Here is a 10,883-nt window from a genome sequence, read left to right as displayed (position 1 = left end):
TCACACCATCTAAGAAAAAAAGAGACTGAGAAAGCAGCTTGGAAAAAACAAAATAATATAATATAATCCAATTACACTCATTAGATCCTACTCTTAGTAACAGAAACACTCAGTATATACAACGTAAAAATAATTCTTACTGTTTATTCAACATCTGTGATTTGCCAGGCACTGTGCTAGGTGTTTTACTATCATGGCTTCTAATTCTAAAAACCATTTTCAGGTAAATGGTTAAAGCTATTATTTGAAACAGAAGAAAATGAAGCTCATTATAGTTTAATGACTCATCTAAAGTATCATATAGTTGGTACATATTAGAACTAGGGTTTAACTTCCACACCACAGGGCACCTACCAAAATGAATATTAGCAGAATAAATTACTCAGTATTTTATTTAAATTTTATTTGTAAAATCCCAGACATGACCTACTTTCTGATATGGCAATGTGTATCTTTCATAGTATTAATAAGTAAATAAGAGAACATATTGTGTTCTTATTATGAGTTTTGAAAACAGTGTTATCACAGATAATAATAAGCTATTCCTGTCCTCAATTCCAATAATTTAGAACCTGTTACTCAAAACAAGAAGCCATCTGATTGAAATATAAAACACAATATTCTATTTAGTAACAAACACAAAGATCCAAAACTCCATTTTTGACCCATTGCTGCTTAATAAGCATCCGGCCTGCATTTGTCCATAATAGCAAATATATTAAACTAAGAAGTCCCTGTAGAGGTCACAGTGTTGACGAAATTCAACATGATGGTGGAGCCTACACAGACACAAGAATCAAGACACAAGAAATGAGATGATTTCATTTTAAGTCAATGTCCCTTCAAGTCGCACATATTCCCCCATGTCTGCTTGGTGAACTACCACCGTCACCATGAGGTCTGCTGTCCTGCAGTCTTGTGTCGACTTTGCTGCCACACCAAAGCCCAAAGGAATGTCTGCCATGGAGTCCACCACCACTCCCTGGTACTGAGAAGTATTTCAGTGATTTGACCCAGTCCACATTTCAACATTTTATTCCAATGAGACAAACAGGAAGGACTGTTCTGCTCCAGGGTTTATCCACACTTTGTACTTGGCATAGGGTGCAAGGTAATCAGAGTTTTGATAGGCAACCAGAATTTGTAAGTCTGTGAATATTCCAAAGCAAGTTCAGTGACATCAGATTGTCACCAGAGATGCTGGCGGCCAAATTCAAGATGTTCTCTTTCACACAGTCGACCCAGTTTTGGGGCGGTTAGAAAGAACAGGTGCTTTTGGGCCTGTGGACAAGCAGCTGAAGATTCTCCCACATCTTGCTATTTTCTTACACATGACACGGGTCTCTTTTAGTCAAAGGCCACGTTTTCCCTTGGATTAAACACAGGAAATCTAGATAAATAATAAAATGCAATAAAACCAGCATACAAACATAAAAAATCCTTGGGAATATTATAGAGTATATTAGGTTATTAATTCCTAAATAGGAACCCAAACATCACTGATTGCTTCTTTCTTCTAAGATAGATACTTTTCCTTGTCTATAAAATTATTACATCTACTTAAATTTTAATTAAAGATATTTTATCAATCCTTTAATACAGTACATTTATTTCAGTTTTTTATATTAAATCTGAAAAACATTCTTGTACGTACATTTTTTTCACTTGTCCAATTACTTCTGGATAAATTTCTACAAATGGAATTATATAATTAAATGTTGGTATGTTTTAAATTTCAACGTATAATGCCAAATTGCTCTTAGCAGAGGTTGTACCAATTTGCACATCCACCAGATTATGGCAATGGACATTTCTTTATATATGAATTATTGTCCCATTTTTCATCTTTGCCAATTTGATTCGTAAAAAATTGTATTTCATTTTTTAATATTTCCCTTATTTGATTAGCTTTATATATCTGCATATTTGATTTCTCACATTTTTCTGTGGTGACTTACATGATCTTCTTATATGAGCTTTTTTCTTAATCTTAAAAAACATAGTAATGTTAAGAGTATTTACCAGTTTGTTGGCATTTTATTGTCAATGATTTTTATTGGACAGAAGCTTTTTGTTTTAATTCCTATGGAGTCAAATCTATCAGTTCTTTACCTTAATGCTCTTAGATTTAGTATCATTCTATAAAAATATTTCTAATCCAGAAAACTATATGTAACTGTTAGAATTTATATGTAGTTTATGTATTTAATTCATTACAGTATAGAGGATAAGAGGGTAATGCAATTTAAAAATTTTTCCAAGTGCTTAACCATTTAGCCCAACATCAGTTATTGAATAATTCATCACTTTCCAATTAATTTTAATGGTTTATTTATTAAATTATATATATATAAATTTATATAGATAGAGTCATCTGGCCTAGTTATCTGTCATATTGGAAAGCAACAAATTGATTTATGTTAGAAAAAGCATAGAAACGTACTAATTTTTCAACTTAAAAAAGTGCACATAGCAATGTGAACAAAGCAGGTGGAATAACAGGTGGAATTATGGGTGAATTTTTTCCTTCACAAATTTTCTTTGAGTTTATTGTTACACGTGAATCATATTACATTGTGAATAACATTCCAGTGTAAGTTGTTAACACTGGATAGATTAAGTTGCTATTCAGTGACACTGGGCATACAGGAGAAGGAGAAAATGAGATGGAGGGGAGGTGGCATGTCAAATGTGACATTTATCTGGGCATCCAAGCAGCAGCAGTGGTGCGTATGGGGACAGCACTGAGGAGAAAGAGCACGCTGGAAAACCAGGGCTGCGGTCGTGACCTGGCTGTCTGCTGGTGGCGGAGGGACATACGCACGGATGAGACCACTCAAAGCAACCATGGAGAGTGCAGTAGTGCATCTTGATTTTGTTACTCATACAAAAATGCACAGGGGCATTTTTGGGGGGGTAAAAAAGTAAATATTCAGATGATCTAAGTCAGAATTTCCAGGTAGAACCCTGACACCTGTATTTCTTTAAAATTTTACAGCAGAGTTCAGTTGCAGACAAGATTAAGAACCACTGATGGAGTACAGAAAAGACACCATGATTAACATAACATTTGAGGGTAGAAGTAAAACAGCAAAACATTTTCCAGAAAAAGCAAATATATGTGTAAAGACCTTAGATGTGAAACTGTTTATCATGGCATAGAAATTGAATAAAAACAGGGGGGTTAGTATGAATAATAGCAAATTATAAGGTGCTGCTATTTATGAAGCCATTATATTAAGTCAAATACTACATATCTATATGTATTTATCTAAATAGATTTGTAGGTAGCTATACAAGTAGGTTAAAAGAAACAATAAATGTACTTTAATTCTTACAATTCTCCTGGGGGACAGAAGCACTCTCTATTTGAGGAATTCACTACACAATGAGAGATCCTCCAAATAGGGGAATCGGCAATTTCAGGAAAGGTCCACATTTCTCCACAATATTAAGATTCCTGTTACACCATAGGAGTTGTTCTGTCTCTTTCATTAAGGAGACAGGTAGAATGACAAGTAGTTTGAGTTCCCAATAGCTCTACACTAAGAATTTTGCTCTTCAGATTTCTAAAAGAAAATATTTCAATTCCACATTACATTCCCAGGGATAAAAACCCACCATTGCTTCCATGCCACTGGGGAAGACTTGGTAATTGTGAACAACCCTTGATCCATACTACCTACTTGATGAATATGTTTTTCCTCCCTTCTAAAGAAAGTTAGCCATGAACTCTCTTGGAAATGCCTGCATAGTGGGAAAAGCAAGGACTCCTTGCCAAAATTTAATTTGAGTTGGAAAAAACAGAGGTCTTTTTTCACGTCCATGGAAATCTCAGCTTGTAACAGGCAAAGCATGCTAGAGTCCCCAAGTTTATGAGAAGAGCCATATGATGCAAAGAGAAGCTCGAGTTTCAGAGACTTTTGTGGTTGAGCATTAAGACTTATGTAAGCTCCACATAGGAAGGGGCAGAGCCGTAAGATTTGTAGGGCATAAAAGCAGCAACTTTGACTTCCCAGGGCAACCTTACCCAGAAGAAAAGGACACCTGAAGGGGTCAAGAGTGGGGCAATTAGCATGAAAAAGAAAGCGTCTGACTGGTTTCCAACTTTATATCTGTGTGGTGTTAGACCAACTGTACCCGGAACTGAAATATTGTTTGGGTGTCACTGCCCCCATTTCAACACAACACCACTCTCAGATTGCCGTGACACTAATTCTGGCCCCACCCCCAACTCAAACTTACTCCCTATACATTCTTCTGCATAGACAGGGCAACCTCCAAACCTCGTCTTTCCCTGCTGAGATCTTATAGCTTCCCTCTTCTGTAATCCACTCCTCACTCAGAAAAGTATGAAACTTTTGTTACTCCTCTGCATTGAATTTGTCAATGGCTTTTCATTGCAAGTAGAGTGTAGTGGGTTGAATGGTAGCCCCATCAAAAGATGTGTCCACGGGGAACCTATGAATGTGAACTTCCATGGAAGAAGAGCCTGTCTCTTCATCTCTGAAGCACTCTCTGCTATTTATAGGTTATTTAGTCAGTATTAATTAAACAATAAGTTAATTGAAAGATAAGTGAAAACACTAAATTCTAGTCACTATTTTTCCCTTTTTCTAGGAAAAGCTTGGCTCTACCTCTGTCACAAGAATTTAATAAGCCCAGATAATTTTGAGAAAGCTTCAAACTTGCCATTTACAAGATCTTTTTTCTTTTAAAGACATTGGAATTTCTTCAAAATTCTTATCTCATCCCCAGGTTTTTGCCATTTCTATTAGTGTGATTGGAGGTAAGTTTTTCCCTTAAACATGCTGGAAAACCAAACAAAATATTGACCATAGTGGACTTACAAGATTTTGCCAAATATGGCAGACCTCAAGGCAGTTGGCTCAATTAACCACTGCCATGTCTAAAGGTCAGCCTTTGGGACTGTTTAATTGTGGCCATTAAAATGTTTGAGCAGCTGCTTCATAGAAGTAATTTGGAGCCCAGGAGAAACCAGAGGCAGCATCAACATACCAGGTCATCTGAAAAAAGACCATCTGGGCTCCACACACAGCCTGATCACAATTTGGGACTTCCAGAAGTACTTAACCTGGCTTAGAGGTCACGGCCTAACTGAAAGTCGGCCTCCACACATCCCCAAGTGACAAGGGAAAGTGGTTCTTTGCCACTCCCTCACCTGGCCATCACTTTACTTCCTCCTCATTTCCATCCTTTATCCAGGGTTCCAGACACCTTATTGCTCGATTCCTCAGTTAACAAATTAACATGTATTAACAACTGCTACATGCAAAGCAGCAACAAGGGTGCTCTCCCATTTCTGCCCCCTCCAACCTGCTCCACCCCAGCCCCACTGAGGCCTGTGCAGGGAAGAAAGGGCTGTGCCTTGAAAGTATGGCTAGCTCATCACGAGCACTCTTTCCTCCCGAGCCTGGATACTGGCTCATTCTTCTCCACCCAACTCTTCAGGCAGTCACTGCCATTGCTCAGGCCTGCCACTGGGATGAAATCTGTTTGCTGTCCCTGAGTTCTTGTCCAGTCTCCTTCTTTAATCAATGCATTTCAATGACTTGCTAAAGCTGCACTGCTGGTTCATGATAAACATGGAACCCAGGTGCCCTATTGTCTTGTAGGGTTCTTTAGAGTGCTCAGCGTAAACAAGTTAAATAGCAATTCAAAGCCAACTAGATTTATTAGCCAAAACAAAAAAATATACATGTGTTAATAAGTACAAAATAAAGTAATATATAGCATTACTTTGTAAACTTTAAAATATGTTATACATTACCCATATAGTATGCATCTATAATCATAGTTACCATTTACAGGGAATCTCATTTAACACTTACATCTCTGTAAGACAGATGACATCCTTCCTGTTTCACAAGTGACAGAACTGAAATTCAGAGAGTTTAAGTAACTTCCTTGAAAGCTACTAAATAATTATGGTGGAGCTTGATTGGGACCCAGGTAGATTCACCTACTCTCGATATGACTTGTTTCCACACACACTGCCCCCATTGTTAGGAAGGATTTCTCCACAGAGCTCTCAGATTTCTGCACATCTGGTGAACAAAGACGCTGACCAACTTTAATTCAAGACTATCTTTTCAAGGATGTCTATAGAGCAAACAGCCTTGAAAGGTAGAGCTACTACTGTCTCCCTCCAGAGAAAAAGGCAAATTAGCTGTCCAGGATAATAAAAATAATATCTCCCTTTGGGACAGTGTTTGGATAGGTTTGCCTACAACCAATTACAGATGATTAGAATCTCCTAACTTCAAGGTCACTCTGATGTGACCCAAACCCACTGCATGTACATTGTCCCCATGGGCGCTGGGTGACAAGGAGAACCAAGGCGAGCACAAAAGCTCACAGTGCCTGCTGTTCCATGAATAATAAACTTCTTGATCTCCCACTCAGGAGTCACACGTCTCATGATAGTTTAGCAGTAGAGAAAATTTTAGACCCTTCACAATTCTTAACCACCATGAGTTCAGTAACATGAAAGACCACAAGGGGCTGGGTAGCTCCTGGCCACCTATTCCACCAGGACTCCGAGATGTTGGTTTGTTCAGTTTTCCTCTCAGGTTAGTCGCCCAGGGTCTCAGTCCCCCAACACCTGCATAAACATGCCAGTCTAAAGTAATAGCAGTGATTATTGTATTTACCTCTCATACATAAAAATGACATTTTCACAACATCTCATCCTTATACATTAATAATGTGGCTGTTTCAGGTATCATGGGAAGCCAGAGGCAAGAAGAATTATGAGCAAGAGAGGCTCCTCCCTGTTTAAATTAAATCAGAACATACCCGGACCTCACCAACCTGTGCCATCTGGCTCGCTCCGCCCACCTCTTCAGAGAGGTCAAGGATCCGTGTTTTTCACCCACACTTCTCAGGCCAGGTCTATTCATCCTTCCTTTTCTTGAAATCAATTCTTGGCTTTACTGTGACTATGGAGAACTGTTCATGACTGCTCACTGTTAAAATGAAGATGTAAATATTCCCATTCTGATTCTTCCCTTCTCAGGTCACTGAGAACTCATTAGATTAAATCATATAACAAAATAGAGAGCTTTATTCACTGAAAATGTTCTATGAGGATGATTTACAAGTTAAGCTGATGGAGGAAATTAGAACCACGTTTCTCAGCATGTGCACCTTTCTCTATGAGGTAGGAGATAAACCCTGAGGCTCATGGCGATGTGTGGTCTGGCTTGGCTAGTGAGCAGGGCCAGGAATCCCATCATTTTCCTCCAGTGAGGAGACAGCAAGGGGCAGAAGAGAGTGAAGGCAATGGTGACTTTGATGGAAAGGAAACCAAATGGATTAGAGCACGGGAGAGATTTTTAGTGGTTATCATGAGTGTGAAATTGGAGGAGAGAGTCTGATGTCTAGAAAGTATTTCTGAGAAAGTCCATGCAACATGTTTGTATAAAATCCCTGTGGTATTCCTTTTGAGAAAATTAGTAATGGTCTAATGTTAAACTTCTAAGCACCTAGAGTTCTCTCTGTGTTCCTGTTTAATGCGATTGCTCAGAGACTGGCCCCAGGAGGCCCCAGCTTATATCTTACACTGAATTAAGAACTTACGGTGGTTTGTTACTCCTTCCTAGCCAGGGTTTATTTACAGTCATGGTTCTGGGGCTGCTTTACTTTTCCCACAGTTGTTTCCAACTAGCAAGCAGAGTGGGCATAAGAGAATGAAGACTAGAAAATTTTTTTATTTTAATAAGGAAAAATATAAGTACCTGAAAGAAGAACGTAACTGAAAGACTAGAAAAAGGAACCACCTGAGGCTTTTCATAAACTTAAAAGGAAGGTATGTTAGCCCCACCATACATATGAAACTAAAGCAGAGATTTAGGAATCTTAATCATAGCTGCTGTAACAACCTCAAAATTTCTGCTGCCTAACCCATGACAACTTCATGTTTATCTCCTGTGATGTAGTGTGGCCACAGATCAGGGCGGAAGTGGTCTGTGGTCAGAATTCAATCATGTGGCCACACTGAAGCGCAAGGGAGGCTGGGAAATGCAACCTGACTACGCGTCCAGGAAAACGCGAGGAAGGTCACTGAGGAACCCTGACTGCTTCTGCCACCGCGGTAACATAATTAGTAAGTAGTGGGGCAGCTTTCAGAACCAGGTCCAGTTGACCCCAAAACAAATACGGTCAGCTAGAATGCTGTTTGTATCATTTCCTCTTTTGAAGCTTTATTTACATTTCAATTAGGGCCAGGTTTCGATAAAGAGCTAATGTGCCTTTCTTCTTACATTTCTTTAGTGCCCTTTTCACAGACCTCAACCACCCATTTAAAAACTCAACTTCAGAACTTTTTATTTGTGAAATAAATCTTACTAGAATTTTGTTTCACATTCACCTTTCTTGTAGTAAGATTTGGCATTGATTAAAGAGGAAATAGGGGGAGATAAATTTCACACCCTTAATTTGTCCCTGCAATATATTGGAAATGAGAGAAAGCTCAGGTAGAACAAACCCCATTCCTGACAAAGGACCAAGCCAGATAAATAAGAGGAAAACCAAGAAGATGTTTTTTTCTAAACACGTGTGCCCAAAGATTTGCCCAGAAATGATATATGATTGCCCAAGTGGCTTATGCCAAGCATTATTCTAAAAATCTTCTCATTTTTATATACAAATACTTTTCCTTTTCTACATCTGAAAGCCACATGTGATTTTTCAATCAGCCAGCACAAACAGACTGACAGACAACATCCTTCAGGAAATGCTTGATATGCCATCAGGTTTCAACACTCTTCTTCCTCCCCCCTCGGAGCAAGCCTGTAATTCTGCATTTGTGTAAATACATATGTGCGGCATATTTACTCATGTGCTGCTGGGCAGAGCAAATGACTCTCTTCTTTCCTGGTTATGCACTCACGAAGTGGATGCGTATTTCCTGTGTGCTGTTTTAACCCACAATGGGGAGTCCGCAGGTGCTCGGAAAACACCAAGCAGTCCAAGGCTAGAGCCTGCCTTGCAAAGATCGCAGACCTTTCCTGGTCACCCATCTCTGACCCCAAGAGGATTGGGGGTAGGTGCCACTCCCTGCTTCCTCCTCAGTGTTCCCACGGGTCTGGATACATAGTTTTTGATGTTCATCCTACTGTAAGTGCTTGTTTACATCTGTTTTCAAGCCTATGGACAATTCTTCTGGTTTAGAATCTAGCACAGATCATTGCATATAACAATTCTGTAAAATGTTCTTGATAAATGAGTGAACTAATGGAGAAAAATCAGAATCCGGAACAGCAGCTTGCCTTAACAATTTAGGGGCCTAAAAATTTAGCTTATCACTAAGGGTTCCGGTTCCACCTAAAACTTTAAGCATTTTATAAACATATGTGGTAAAAACAAATGCTTTTTCAGCTTTCAGAATGGTTAGAAATTTAAATATAATTCTTTAAATTGTCATCTGACTTTTCTGAGTGCATATGAGGTTTCACATAAGCATCGTTTCTCTCTTTTGTGTGTGTTAATTTATCTCATCTGACCAACAACCTCATACAGTAAGTGCTATCAGTACCCCCATTTTACAGATGAGGACACTGAGTCACAAAGAGGCTAAGAAACTTTCCCTCAGACCAATAGATTTCAAATGCCAGAGCCAAGACTCCCTCAGGAAGATTAGCTCCAGAGCTTGATCTCTTAAACACTCTGCTAAACTCACACATTAACAGCAATTTCTTGATATCCAAAGATGTACTCAATTAAAATAAATTAATTGCAAATAATATTAAGCGCTTGGAGGAAAATAGCCTGATATGGTGAGAGAGGAATTTTAGCTATTGGAGTACAGTTCTCTCTGAGAAGCAACTTCTGAATTGAGACTTGTTTGATTAGAAGTGACAAGTCAGGCAAAGGTGAAAGGGCCACATGGTCCCAGCAGAAGATACTGAAAATGCAAAGGCTATGAAACAGGGAGAGATTGTTATGTTAAGAGACAGTCCAGCGTGACAGAAGCAGAATGGATAGGGGGAGGGTAGTACAAGGGGAAGACAGAGGGACTGCAAGAAGCTAGATCATTAGAGTTGTTCTAAGACTCACGATCAGTGCAATAGGAAATCATTAGTGAATTTTGCAGAGAATTAACTGGGGTGTACTTCAAGTTCAGGTAGGAGCTAGTGGCATGTATGATAGTAGTGATGGGAGAGGTATGGATGGCACCCACATATGGGGGAGATGATGAGAGCATTTAGAAGGTATTTTGATGATAGTGCCCCCATAGGACTTTTTAAATAGAAGTAACACCAGGAAGCGATGTGCCAGAGAATCAGTTGTGACTTTAGTCCACTTAACAGGAGATATCAGGGGCTGGAGTATGGGGATTACCCTTCTTGATCAGCAGGCATCTACAGCTGTGGATTCTGTGAGCTGTGCCGTACGGAGTCTCTTCAGTGAGAGATCATCATTCAGAATCTATTAGAATGACATCCAGGAGCTGTCGGGGCTGTTCACCACCCCTGCCATCAGGGGATTTTTGTATGCACACAACACTGAAGGGCGTTCACTCATACAGAGCGGGCCGGGATTTGGGAGGCAGATATGTCCCCAAGCAGAGGAAATAGGTGAAACAGAATGTTAGGTCAGGGAACTCAGAAGAAGGAGAATTCAGAACAAGAAAAGAAAGAGATGAAGCAGGAAAGAGAGTGAACTTGGGTGCATTTATGGAGGATGCTGAATTTTGTTTGTGTATTTTATTCTTAAAATAGTAGAGAATCAGCAACAGATGTGTGGGAAAGGGAGAGAGAGCAATGAAGTGTTAGAGCTGAAAGGAACCCAGTAATTACCAAGTATACCTGCCTAATATTGTACACTGTCATATTGCTGTATGTCCCTTTTAAAGAGAG

General features: G+C 39.2%; 1 pseudogene; it reads right to left on the bottom strand.

Annotated features, from left to right (window-relative positions):
• Positions 1-826: 826 nt before the first annotated feature.
• LOC123833255 lies at positions 827-9,044 on the bottom strand (annotated as a pseudogene).
• Positions 9,045-10,883: the final 1,839 nt, after the last annotated feature.

This window comes from Phyllostomus hastatus, unplaced genomic scaffold (genome assembly GCF_019186645.2).
Source record: "Phyllostomus hastatus isolate PE091 unplaced genomic scaffold, TTU_PhHast_1.1 phas_scaffold_21, whole genome shotgun sequence".
Lineage (NCBI taxonomy): Eukaryota > Metazoa > Chordata > Mammalia > Chiroptera > Phyllostomidae > Phyllostomus > Phyllostomus hastatus.
This window is presented reverse-complemented; position numbering and strand designations above follow the sequence as displayed.